At 36.9% G+C, this 14142-nt stretch overlaps 1 protein-coding gene across 1 annotated transcript in view; it reads left to right on the forward strand.

The window, feature by feature from the left end:
- Positions 1-14142, forward strand: part of DHRSX (dehydrogenase/reductase X-linked) — a 421270-nt gene that overhangs the window by 388460 nt on the left and 18668 nt on the right. The gene's annotated exons all lie outside the window — the stretch shown is intronic.

The raw sequence follows: 14142 nt of genomic DNA on the forward strand, positions 1-14142 counted from the left end.
TCTTTTTCTTTCACTCCTACCTCACCTCAGACAGCCCCCATTGGAAAAAAAAAAAAAAAGGAAGGAAGGGAAAGGGGAAAAATGGAAACACCTTTTAGGACCCCTTCAGAGCTCACTTCAAGTACCACCTTCTACATGAAGCCTGTTCTGACCTCCAGGCCTCCCTAAAATAAATCAAAAATATAAAAAAATTGGATATACTTTGATATATGCATGTTGTCTCCTCTGATAAAACATAAGCTACTTGAGGGCAGGTGATACTATGTACTCATAGATAGACTGAGTCAATATAATGACAATGACAATGCTATGTAAATGTATTTTTTCATTACAATACCAATCAATTTACCAAAAGAATATTTTTAGAATTTTTCAATCTAGCATTTTATACTGTATACCAAGATAAACTCTAACTGGATATAATTTAAGCATAAAAAGTAATGTCATAAACCAATTAGTAGAGCACGGAAGAAATTACCTTTCAGATCTATGGAAAAAGATCACAGAATATAAAATGTATAATTTTGATTTCATAAAAATAAAAGTTTTTGAACAAGCATATTGTATTTCTTTTCCCTCTCTTTCCCTTCCCTCCCTTTTTCTTTCCTTTTCTTTTTTCTCTTTCTTTCTTTTTCACATGTAGCTCTCATTTAATGCTCATAGCCACTCTGAAAAGTAGATGATATTATCTTCATTTTACACATGAGAAAACTGAGGCTGAGAAAAGTTAAGTGACTTGCCCACAGTCATATAGTTAGTAAGCCTCTATGGCAGAATTTTAACTCAGGTCATCCAACTTGCAGGTCCAGCATTCTATCTATTACCTTTCTAGTTTAAAGCCTGAGATTTGACTCTCTTATTTCTTTTTTATTTTATTTTTTCCAATTATATGCAAAGAAAATTTTTAACATTCATTTTTATAAGATTTTGATTTCCAAATTTTTCTTGCTCCTTTCTCCCCCTCTCTCCTCCCTAAGATAGTAAGCAGATTGATACAGGTTATATGTGTGCAGTCATGTAAAATATTTCCATGTTGTTAAAGAAGAAACAGAGCAAAAGGAAAAACAATGAAAAAAAAAAGTACAAATCATGTGCTTCCATCTGTGAAGTGGCCGTGTCATTTTTTCCCTGGATGTGGATAACATTGTCCATCATAAATCTTTTGGATTTGTCTTGGATCATTATATTGCTAGAAGAACTAAGTCAGTCATAGACTCCCTTATTTCTGAAACAACTTTGGGAACTAGATCAAGGCAGGCAAGCAGGTACGCTAGAATCTTTTTTATTTTCCTTTAATCAGTGAAAATGGTATTAATACATGACCATACATATGTAACCTATTTCAAATCACTTGCCTTCTCAGTGAGAATGGGTGGGGAGAGAAGGGAGAGAATTTTTTTTTTAAATGATGAATGTTAAAAATCATTTTCACATGCAATTGGACATAAGATATACAGGCAATGGGGTACAGAAATGTACCTTGCCCTACAGGAAAATAGAATGAGAAGGGGACAAGAGAAGGTGGAAGGGGATGTGATAGAAGGGAGGGCAGATTAGGGGAAGGGGTAATCAAAATGCATGCCATCTTGGGGTGGAGGGAGGGGAGGGATGGGGAGAAAATTTGGAACTCAAAATCTTTTGGAAATGAATGTTGGAAACTAAAAATGAATTTTAAAAAGAAAAAAAGAAAATGGTACTAATACTAATGAATCTTGTACAGAATTCTATATTTTTCAAATCACCCTTATTTGTTTAACTAACCTTTTTAATTATTAATTATAAAGTACCTACTATGTTCAAGTCAGAGGTATATTAAAAATTGCCAAGTGCTGTACTAGGCAATGGGGACATAAAGATGGAAATGTTCATGGTATTTAACTTTTGAAAAACTTTTTGGTGCACTGGATGAGACAAAGCCCATAAAAGCAGTATGTCACAAGGCAGAATTCCAAAGGGCTAAAGAGAGATCCAAACAAATTGCTCTAAAAAACATGTAGAAGGAGAGTTCAGTTTTAAATATGCTGAATTTGAGGTGGTTATGGAGTGTCCAATATGATGGAGATATTGGGCTAAATTTTGACATTGATTAGGGTTAGATAGTCAGATCTGGGGGTCATCTGTTTAGAAGTGATAAATAAATCTGTGGAAGTGGCTGTGTGCTCAGCAAGAGAAGAACTGTAGAGAGAGAGAAAAATAGCTCTGTGAGTTAAGTAGCTCATTTATCCCCATTTTACAAACAAGTAATCTAAGGAGCAGATAAATAAAATGGTTTGCCTAAAATCATATTGCCAGTCAATTAATGACAGAATATGAATTGGATCATTCTTAATTCAGGGACCTTTCTAACATACCATATTGCCTCCTTGAATCTGAGCCTCCACCCCTTCTGAACCACCCTAGATCTGTAGTTCTTACACCTCCTTCTTAAACTTACTTCTCCCTGTGCCAAATGGCCCACCTCAAGTCATTCTAAAAATGACTAATGCTGGTTTTAGCTCCCATCATTCAAGGAAGAACACTATTTATAAGCTGTTGGATCCCTTGTTCCAATCCCCATTCATACCAATGAATCAGGTCATCCAGGACAAGCCTACGTCCCTTCAGGAGGGTTTTAGGAGTGTCCCTAAGAGTTACAGGTTTCTTCTCTAATGCCATGGCTACAGCCCCCATTCTAGGGTCTTCTCCCCAATATCAGTTACCAGTGATTAGCACCCCAGTTTCATTTAACTGATTAACTTCAGTTAGCTTCTACAAAGGGATATTTACTGAAAATATTTAGCAAGAAACCAAAGCACAGTCTATTCCCCTAACACCCAAGGGTATATTCTGACTGCCCTATACTACCTCAATCCCTGGAGAAAATGGTCTTGAATTTAGCATGACGACTGCAAAGCCTTTGCCCCAAGAAGTTTACTTCTAAATTTGCAGAAGCTGATACAAAGAATTCCTCCCTTGCTTGTAAGAGTATGGAATCTTGTCTTCAGGGTTTACCCATTGTTGGTTTGAGTACTGGTTTCTCTCTCTCTCTCTCTCTCTCTAAGGCCATTATTTATTTAAATTGAGTTTTGAATTCTCACTCCCACGTCATCCACACTTATCGTGAAGGCAAGAAAACTGATATCAATTATACACATGAAATCATGCAAAACATTTCCATAATAGCCATGGTAAGAAAAAAAAAGTAAAATCAAAAAAGTGAAAACAGTATGCTTCAATCTGCATTCAGACTCTGTTAGTTCCTTCTCTGGAGGTTGATAACATTTTTCATCATACAATTTTTGGATTTTGTTTTTTTTGGATCATTATATTGATCAGAATAGCAAAATCATTCACACTTGATCATCATACAGTATTGTTACTGTGCAAAATGTTTTCCTGGTTCTATGCACCTTATTTTGTACAAGTTCATATAAATTTTCCCAGGTTTTTCCTGAAACTATGCTGCTCATCAATTCTTACAGCACAATAATATTCCATCACCATCACATATCACCCAATTGATGGGTATCCCCTCAACTTCCAATTCTTTGCCACCACAAGAAGAGCTGCTAAAAATATTTTTGTATATATATAGGTCTTTTTCCTTTGATTTCTTTTGGGTCACAGACCCAGTGGTATTGGTAGTGGTATTGCTGAATCAGAGACACAGTTTGGTTGCCCCTTGGGCATAGTTCCGAATTGCTCTCCAGAATGGTTGGATGAGTCAACAATTCAACTAACAGTGCATTGGTATCTCAGTTTTCCTATCTGCCCTCCAACACTTGTCATTTTCCTTTTCTTTCATATTAGTGAATCTGATAAGTATCAGGTGATACCTTCAGAATCGTTTTAATTTCCATTTCTCCAATCAACAATTCTTTAGAGCATTTTTTATATGAATACAGATAGCTTCAATTTCTTCTGAAAACTGCCTGTTTTTACCATTTATCAATTGGGGAATGACTTGCATTCTTATAAACTTGACTTCATTCTGTATTTACTTGAGAAATGAGACCTTTATCAGGGAAATTTGTTCTAATTTCCCCCCAGTTCCCTGCCTTCCTTATAATGTTAGCTGCATTAGTTTTGTTTGTGCAAAACCTATTTAATTTCATGCAATCAAAATTATCCATTTTATATCCCATGATCCTCTCTATCTCATATTTGATCATAAATTCTTCCCTTAACCATGTATCTGACAGAATTTTTCGTATTTCCCTAATTTGCTTATGATATCAACCTTTATTTCTAAATCATATGTCCATTTTGACCTTTTCTAGTATGAGATGTTGGTCTGTACCTAGTTTATGCCAAACTGCTTTCCAGTTTTCACACTACTTATTCCAAGAAGTGAATTCTTGTCCCAAAAGGTTGGATCTTTGAATTTATCAAATACTAAATTTCTATGGTTATTTACTATTGTGTATTATGTACCAAATCTATTCCATTGATCCACTACTCTATTTCTTAGCCAGTACCATAGTGTTTTGATGAATACCACTTTGTAATATAATTTGAGATCTGATACTTCTAGGCCACCTTCCTTCTCATTTTTTTGTACATTTTCTTAATATACTTGACCTTTTTTTCTTCCAGATAAATTATCTTATATTTTTTTCTAGAACTATAAAATAATTGTTGGTGGTTTGATTGGTATGGTATTGAATAAGTAAATTAATTTGGGTAGAATTGTCATTTTTATTATTTTGGCTCAGCTTCCCCATGAGTAATTAGTATTTTTCCAGTTGGTTAGATCTGACTTTATTCATGTGAAAAGTGTTCTATAATTTTGTTCATATGGTTCCTGAGCTTATCTTGGCAGGTAGACTCCCAAGTATTGTCTGCTGTTATTTTAAATGGAATTTCTCTATCTCTTCTTGCTGGATTTTGTTGAAAGTGTATGGGAATACTGATAATTTATGTGTATTTATTTTATATCCTGCAACCTTGCTAAAGTTGTTAGTTGTTTCAACTAGTTTTTTCTCTCTTTTTGAAAATTTTTATTTAGTATTTTATTTTCCCCAGTTGCAAACTTTGAGTTCCAAATTCTCTACCTCTCTTACTTGATTTTCAAAATCTTTTTTGAGTTCTTACATGGCCTGAGACCAATTCATATGTTTCTAGGAGGTCTTGGATGTTAAACTTTGCCTTTGTTGTCTCCTTCAGAATGTTTTGATCTTCCTTGTCACCAAAATAATTTTCTGTAGTCAGATTTTTTTCCAAGTTTGCTCATTTTCCTGGTCTGTTACTCAACTTTTCACTCTATGTTAAAGTAGGGCTCTGCTTCCAGGGTGGAGGGTGCACTGTCCCAAGCTTCAGGGCATTTGTGCAGCTGTTTTCAGAGATAATTTTAGGGATCTGTAAATTTTCAGTTCTTCCAGGGTGGTATGATCTAAGGAGAAGTATTTACTACTCTCCTTCACTGGAACTATGAGGAGGGTTCCCCCTCCCACTGTGGAGGCAAGCTCTGCTATGCTAATGCTCTACCTCACTCTGGGACTGCCACCCAGGGCTGCAACCCAGATCCAAGAATGGGCAAAGGAACAGAATCCTGCCTCATTGCCAACAAAGAGACTCCTGTAATCTGACAAATTGTCTGACCCCTTTAGCATCTGGGGCTGACAGCTCCTGAAGCAGATGCTGCTGCTGCTACTACTGCTATTACTGATCCAATGTCTCCCAAGACCTGCTCCTAGTTTGCTGGGGACAAGGCTGTGATGGCATGGCCTACATTGGACTGTGCTCCACTCTCACTCCTGTGTGATACTTTCCTGTTGACTTTCTAAGTTGTCTTTGGCCTCTGTGAGCTGAGGCATCTGGAAACCACCACTCCTGCCAGTGATTCAGTCACTCAAAGGCCTTTCCTAGTTTGTTGGGTCCCTATCTTCACTGGGTCATCCTGGTCTCAACTGTGCTCCTCTTTTGCCCTGGTGCAACAAACCTTTCCTTCTGCCCTTTGTCTTGTGCTGGAAATTTGTTCTTCCCCCATCTTTTTGTGGGTTCTGCTGCTCTAGAATTAGTTTAGTCATTTTTAAAGATATTTGATGGGGTTTGGGAGAGAGCTCAGGCAAGTCTCTGCCTTTATTCCACCGTCTTGGCTTCACCTCTCTCAACTAGATTTTTAATTGATTTTCTAGGATTCTCTAAGTATATATACCATCATATCATCTGTACAGAGTGATAGTTTTGTTATCTCATTGTCAATTCTAATTCCTTCAATTTCTTTTTATTAACATTTATTAATATTGAATAATAGTGGTGATAATGGGCATTCTTGCTTCACCCCTGAACTATTGGGAAGGCTTCTAGATTCTTTCCTTTACAGGTAATGCTTGCTAATAGCTTTAGATAGATACTACTTAACTTTTTAAGAAAAGCTCCATTTATTCCTATGCTTTCTAATATTTTTAATAGGAATGACTATTGCAAGTTATCAAAAGCTTTTTTATCATCTATTGAGATAATATTATTTTTATTGTTTTTACTATTGATGTGGTCTATTATGCTGATAATTTTTCTAATATTGAATTAGCCCAGAATTCCTTATATAAATCCCACCAGGTCATAATTTATGATCTTTGTGAAATATTACTGTAATTTCCTTGCCAGTATTTTATTTGTGTTTAATTTTTTGTATCAATATTCATTAGAGAAATTGATATGTAGTTTTCTTCCTCTATTTTTTCTCTTTCCAGCTTAGGAATTAGCACCATATTTGTGTTGTAAAAGGAATTTGATAGGTTCTGCTCACTTTTTTTAATGTGAAAGGTCATTTTATTTTTTAAATTTTTTATGTTGTGTTGTTTTTTAAATTAATTTTGTTAAACATTTCTAACCACATTTTCACTTTATTTTTTTTTTGTGAGTAGTGTTTTTCCCAATTGCATGTAAAGTTAGTTTTCACATTTGATTTTTAATAAGATTTTGAGTTCTAATTTGTTTTTTCCTTGCTGCCTCCCACCTCCCTAAGACAGCAAGCAATCTGATATAGGTCATATATACACAATCATGTAAATATATTTCCACATTAGTCATATTGTGAAAGAAGAGGCAGAACAAAAGGGAAAAACCACAAACACACACACACACACACACACACACACACACACAAATGAAAACAGTAAACTTCAATCTGTATTCAGATTCCATAGGTGTTTTTTTTTCCTCTGGGGGTGGATAGTATTTTCCATCATAAATCTTTTCGGATTATCTTGGATCATTGTATCACTGAGAAGAGCTAAGTCAATATAGTTGATCATCACACAATGTTACTGTTACTGTGTACAATGTTCTCCTGGTTCTGATCACTTCCCTCAGAGTCAGTTAATCTAAGCCTTTGGTCTTAGTCTCTTGATGACTGTTCTATCAGATTGTAAACTTGGGTATGGACTCTGGCTCCAGAACTTTTTCTGTATCAATTTTTTGAAGCTCCCAGGGTCACAGCCTAGTGTAGATCCATCTCTAGTACTCCTTTACCCCTTGCAGCAGTTGCAGGGTTATGAGCTTGAGGCTCCATGCCATTTCCAGGTGAAAGAGGAATTTGAGTCCCTCCTCCACCTGGAGGTACATAACAATTAGTCCTTCCTAAGGACAGTGGAGGAAGAAAATGGCTGTTTCCCCCTCTGCTCCCCTCCCTCAACCCCAGTCTTTTATAGGCACTACTATTTCTGTCTATGTAGTTAATCCAGAGTCTATCTCTTTACCACATCATTAGCAGTACTGAAACAGCCATACTTCTGAAGTGGAGAGCAGGGTCCCCCATTTCACATTTTTACATACTTCCAGAAATATATTCATCAGGCATGTGGTTTGGCAGCAAATCAGAACATGGCATGTAGGCTCTAATCTATGGGATTCCCACTGGCCAGCCCACCATTACACATGCAGCCCCCTCTTCTGCTCCACCCCCATAGCAATAACTACATTTCATGCATCTTACCAGTAAAATCATTGAATAATCACTTTTTTTAATTTAACTTTTTCAGTCTCTTTGTTAGCATTTGTATTGCACCTATTAAGGCAAATGTAGCTCAGTTTTGAATGTCTGAGGATGTGGCAGACAAAGCTTTCATACCAACACAACTTTGGCCATCACTACACTGCCAGTTGGAATGCTTTTGAGAGCAATGTCAAGTGTACAAACATCTGTTGCACACTCTATCTGGAGCCAGATGACTTCTCTTAGCCATTCAGCTACAAGTCATATATTTTCTTACTTTACAGCAGCTCACATCACAGTGTAGAGGAGGCTCCTGGAGTACTGAATTGCAAAGAAAACTGACATCATCATCCAAAAAAAAGGATTCAAAGTTGGTATAAAGAATACAGAAACTGTCCTGGCATGCTAAACAAAGAAACCCATGGGAAGCTGAGTCATACTGTAAGAATAAGATGCTAATGAAGGACCAAACCCCACTGTTCCCTGAGGAGTGAGGGGTGGCAGGGAGATATTAAATATCAACTAACAGGCAGTTCCTGAGTCACTTTCCTGCCCCCAGTGACATGAATCAATACCAACCTACAGTTTTAGGTTCTTCACTCCTTTCTTCTAATTCCTGGTCCTTCTAAATCTAGATAAGAGTTCTTTCAGATTTTTCTGATTAGAAATAGAATCCTAGCAAGTCTACAAGAGATCCCAGCAAGGTGCCCAATTCCACCAGAGGCCCCAGCAAACCTGATCCAGCATTCTTGCTGACTGACCTTCATTTTTTAAGTATCTCCACTCAATAAAACTGGTTTGCTTTAATATCTTATGAGCACCATGTTTCTTTGGATAAGACTTTGACATTCCAAACCTTGCTAAGTCTATATTAAAACATTTGGAAGGTGTATCTGATACACACACACACACACACACACACACACACACACACACATACATACTTGTGTTTGTATAGATGTGTGTGTATATATGTATATATGTGTGTGCATACATGCATACAAATATATATATACATATATATTACTGAAGGTCTGGGTTATTAAAAATTGATGAACTGGTACTATAGACAAATTTAATAGATTGATATAGATATGTAATATGTAGAGATATATAACTATAACTATATAGAGAAAAATAGATATATTTGTGATATATATATATGAATGACTTTATATAAGTATACACACATATATTACTGAGGGTCTGAATTATTCAAAGATTGATGACCTTGTGCTATAAAATAATTTAATACCATAATCTTCTGAAATTGAGCATTATTTAATAACTACTTAATAAAATATGAGGTGATGATTCTAGAGAGATTTTGAATATTTACAAAGAACTGGCAAGCAATTCACCTTCATTTTACCTAGCAGGTTAATAGAGCATTTTTCTTGGGTTGACTTACTTGTGTGTATATTGTAATAGATACTAGAAGAAGTTCTTAAAATTTAATATCTTCATATTTATAGCAGCTCTTTTTGTGGTGGTCAGGAACTGGAAATCAAGGGGATGCCCATCAATTGGGGAATGGCTGAACAACTTATGGTGTATGAATGTAATGAACTACTATTGTGCTATAAGAAATGATGAGCAGGCAGATTTGGGGAAAACCTGAAAAGACTTATATGAACTGATGCTGAGTGAAGTGAGCAGAACCAGGAGAACGTACAGTAACAACCAGTGTTCAAGAGCTGTTTTTGGTAGGCTTAGCCCTTAACAGCAATTCAAGGACCTAGAACATTTCCAAAGGACTCATTATGCAAAATACCATTCACATCCAGAGAAAGAACTATGGAGTTGAAACACAGAGTGAAGCAAACTATTTTCTCTTTTGTTACATTTTGTTTTCCTCATTGTTTCTCTCATTTGTTTTAATTCTTCTATGTAACATGACTAATGTGAAAATGTGTTTAATAGGAATGTAAGTGTAGAGTTCATATAAGATTGCATGCCATCTTGGGGAGGGAGGGACAAAGAAGGGGGAAAAAACCTAGAACTTATGGAAGTGATTGTTAAGAAATGAAAACAAATAAATTAATAAATTTGGGGGAAAATTTTAAAAAGTTAGTATCTGCATCTTAAGCCCTAGAATGACAAAGAATGCTATCAAGTCAGTATTTTGCTGATTTGAGATTCAAATTATGTGTATGGGTGTGTATAAGGAGTATCATTACTTATCTTGCATCAGGAAGAATGTAGTGTTCTACAAAAGTGAATGTTCCAAGTAACCAAAACTTACCTTTTTAAATGCTGCATGTTTTTTTTTTTTTTCTGGGTGATTGACCATGCTGTGCCTAGGACACTTTTCCCTCTCTTTACTTGTTAAATTTTGAATAATTAGAAAATGATCTTATTGTTTTGACAAATATAGCTATGCCTTCTTTAAAGTCCAACCCATATTACCTTCTCTATCAAATCTCTTTTGGTCTCTCCAGCCCTTGGTAAAGACTTATTTCTTCTCAGATCTCATATAGTACTTTATATCTCTCTATGAATCATATCATTATGAATCACATTACTTTTATTTTAATTATCTGTGTTTATGTCTAATTTCCCTACTAGATTATAAGCTCTAAGAAATAAGCACCATTAATTCCCCTGGAATTTATAGTAGGTGCTTGATAAATGATTATTGAATTGATTGTTCTGAGATTCTTTAAGCTACGATGGGAGAAGCAAGTGAAAGGAAATGCTTATGCCTCCCTGGAGGAATGTTCTAGATTGGGGACATGTACAAAAGGTACCCTGATTCTACCTTGACCAAGAATGGCAAAAATTTTAAACAGGTGTAATGTGAAGTGAGGAGAGAGGCAGTTGCCTAATGGAGGTGCCTGAGGAATTGTGATGTGGAAGTGCCTTGCTCCCAGATTTGCAGCATGTGTAGACATTATGAAACTAGTTACTGTTTGCCAATGAATGAGGTGATGAAAAGGAATCTTTCTGATTGACTATGGCAGGGATGGGAACCTGGGGCATCAAGACCACATGTGACCCTCTAGGTCTGTGATACATAAATTCATTAGGACATCTGATCTCACTCTAACTAATCTTATTCCTAACCAGATGTTGAAGGACTGTTTATGATATTTGCTCCCAGGAAGGGCTGGTCACCCCTCCCAGAACCAAGCATTTCTCTTTGGAAAGGCTCTCAAGGATGTTTTGAGAACAGCTCCTTGATCATGCATTTAATTGGCAAAATACCTTCTTGGTTAGAAGGAGCTACTAAAGGCAGGTAGCCTGAGCCATCTCTGAAAGTCTCCCCTGTGGTATGGGCATGTAGTCTAGGACCTTCCCATTGGGACTCTGGAGACTGACCAGCCTCCACAGCCAGGTGATCCAGAGGTAGATAATTCCCTCACTGGTGCTGATCAATTGCAGCAAGATTGGATAACTATTGAGACTTACTGATTGTGACATACCTATTGACATTTACTCATTATGACATAGCTATTGAGATATACTAATTATGACAGAACTATTGAGATTTAATGATTGTGATATATCATTGGGACTTACTGACTGAGACCTGTATTATTGTTCACTTACTGATTGAGACCTTTATTATTATTATAATGAATACTTATAATATATATGTGTGTATATATATATATATACATATATATATGTATGTATCAAACTTGAGACTCCATGTCATTTCTGAAGCAATCTGAACTGAAACTAAATTAAGCTGCAGCAAATAAGGTTGCTTCACAGCACAAGGTCCTCAAGTGTCATATTTCACCCCAACAAATCCCCTTAGTAAAAGGATTTGTTCTGTAAAACTTCGTCTTAGTCAAAGGACCTCCCCAAAGGACCTGGAAGACTACACGTGGCCTCAAGACCACAGTCTCTCCACCCCTGGACTATGGCATCAGAACTGAGATACATTAAAAAGGTACTTGTCAGCTAAAGTTGGCTAAAGTTTTTTAGTTTGTTTTAGTTTTTTCAACCTGACTGGCACAGGAGGAGGACAAGTTGTGTGTTTTCCACGTAGAGCTATCATGAACCTATGAGCTCATGACAATTCCTTCTGTCTCCATTGTGTCCGCGCTTTCCTGTTCTAGGTAAAGGAATCTGGAGATGGCTATAATCTTGTGAGTTTCAAAAGATGAGAAGGGAAGCCTGGGAGCCAGAATCCATGCCAAGATTGGCTAAAATCCAGATGGTGAGGACCAAAGTCTCACAGTTCCAAGACACCTTCCTGGCCCAGTCTAGCAGTAGCTGAGGTGCAAACCCATTGGCCATACTTCATTTGGAAGTACACTTTGTAGTAGGAATGCTGTGCAGAAACCACATAAGTCCACATCCACTTTTTCTAGAAACTAAGATGGGGTAAAGAAGATAATGCCCCCAGGTGTTATGGAAGAAAGCTTTTTAACTTTCGATTTTGCTCTATATTCACAGTAAATATCCCTGAAGTAGGAACTAAAATACTTTTTATTAAAGTTTGTTGAATTATTGGTTCTTCTCATGGTTAAGATGGGTAGGGTATAAAGAGTGAAGGTCCTTTGGCATCATCCAACTTCTTCCAGCTCTAAGGTATTTGTTAACGGAAAAATCTGTATTTTTAAAATCTGTTTTTTTTCTCCATTAGACAAAGCTATCTATGTCTTAGCCATATCCCCTCCTTCTGTTTGGCATAACCTTCTTCCTGCTTTCAGGGGCCTCTTATACCTGGGATTTTCTTTCTAAAACTTTCTTTTTTTCCCAATGAAAAAGCATGTAAAAATTTTTGTTTGTTTTTCTGCCTCTCTCACTAGCCACTGATGAATCCTAATAAGATGCTGCCCAGCCCCAACATTCAAACTTTCTTACTGAACAGTGGGCATGTTCTGATTTAACCATGCAATCTGGCTTTAACCACACCTCAGACTCCCAGACTCAATACAGCCACTGTCACTAGCTAGCCGCTGCCCCCAGATCCAATTCATGTGTTTGAACAGGTATGTTCTTGTACTCAACCGCAATCACATCATCCATTTAGCCCAAGACAGGACCACATTAGCTAGCTATCCATCTTGAGCAGATAGGACCGCAATAGCTAGCCAAACAGAAAGCAGCACCACCAGGATGTTTGACCACTGAACCGTAGAAGGGATCCCTCCCTTATTAACCAATCCCTTGATAAATCCCTCCTATCTTTTTAATATTCATGATTGCTATTGTATTAACAGCATCATTACACTATCAGCTTTCCTGTGTTGTCTTTTGAAACCTAGCCTGCTTCTGAGGGGGCATCAATCCCCCAATAAATGCCTATACTTGGATTAGAGGTGGTCTGACTCTGACTTCTTTGAGACAGCACTGCCACAACACAACCTGAAACCACAATAGTTTTTGATGTCCCTGAGTGGGCTGAGTCTCTGACTCTGAACCCCTTTCTCATGGAGCAGAGTCTCTGACACCCCATGAACCTCAACACCACTCTCCCTTGAAGAAACTAATATTAAAACTTAAAGGCGAAAAATTAAGCTCTCAAGAATTGGCTGCATAATCTGGCAAAACAAATTCTTGCCTTGGGACAACAGTAATGTCCAAAAATATCATCCCTGAAATGTCCTATCACAGAAACTGTCCACCCTGAAACTTCAAGTATTCTAGCTAAAGGTCCACCCCCAGTGTGAAGTTTCCTGAAGGCTAACGGAGATAAATACTGATTGACTACAGTTTCTGGAACACATCCCTTTCTGCCTTCCATGCCTGAAATTATTAAAGAACGTCCTATCTAAAACCCTTTGTGTCCTACTGCTGCCAACCTCGGTCTGACTTCACTGTGCCCACATTGAAGATACATGCTTCCTCTATAAAAGAAACAGATCCAATACTTAACATGTTTATATCCAAGGAATTTAACTGAATATCAAGTGATATGTGTCTTAACCTAAATAATGTTTTCAAATAGCTGGTACTACATATCCCAAAGTAGATACATGTGAAGAGATGTATTCATAGTGCTGGATTTGGAATCAAAAGATGTGAGTTCAAATCCTATCTTGGTCACATACTATCTTGTGAATTTGCACAAGTCATTTAATCTCTCTGGGCCTCGGTTTCCTCATATGTAAACTGAAAATGTTACAGTAGATACACTATTATGCTACTTCTTGCTATGATCCTAGGATATTGTGAATAAAGAAGGGAGTACTTAAGCAGGGAAACTGATCAGGAGGCCCTCAAATCCCCTTGACAGATTTATTGGGTATAGATTTTGTCCAAAA

Source organism: Notamacropus eugenii, chromosome 5 (genome assembly GCF_028372415.1).
Source record: "Notamacropus eugenii isolate mMacEug1 chromosome 5, mMacEug1.pri_v2, whole genome shotgun sequence".
Taxonomy (NCBI): Eukaryota; Metazoa; Chordata; class Mammalia; order Diprotodontia; family Macropodidae; genus Notamacropus; species Notamacropus eugenii.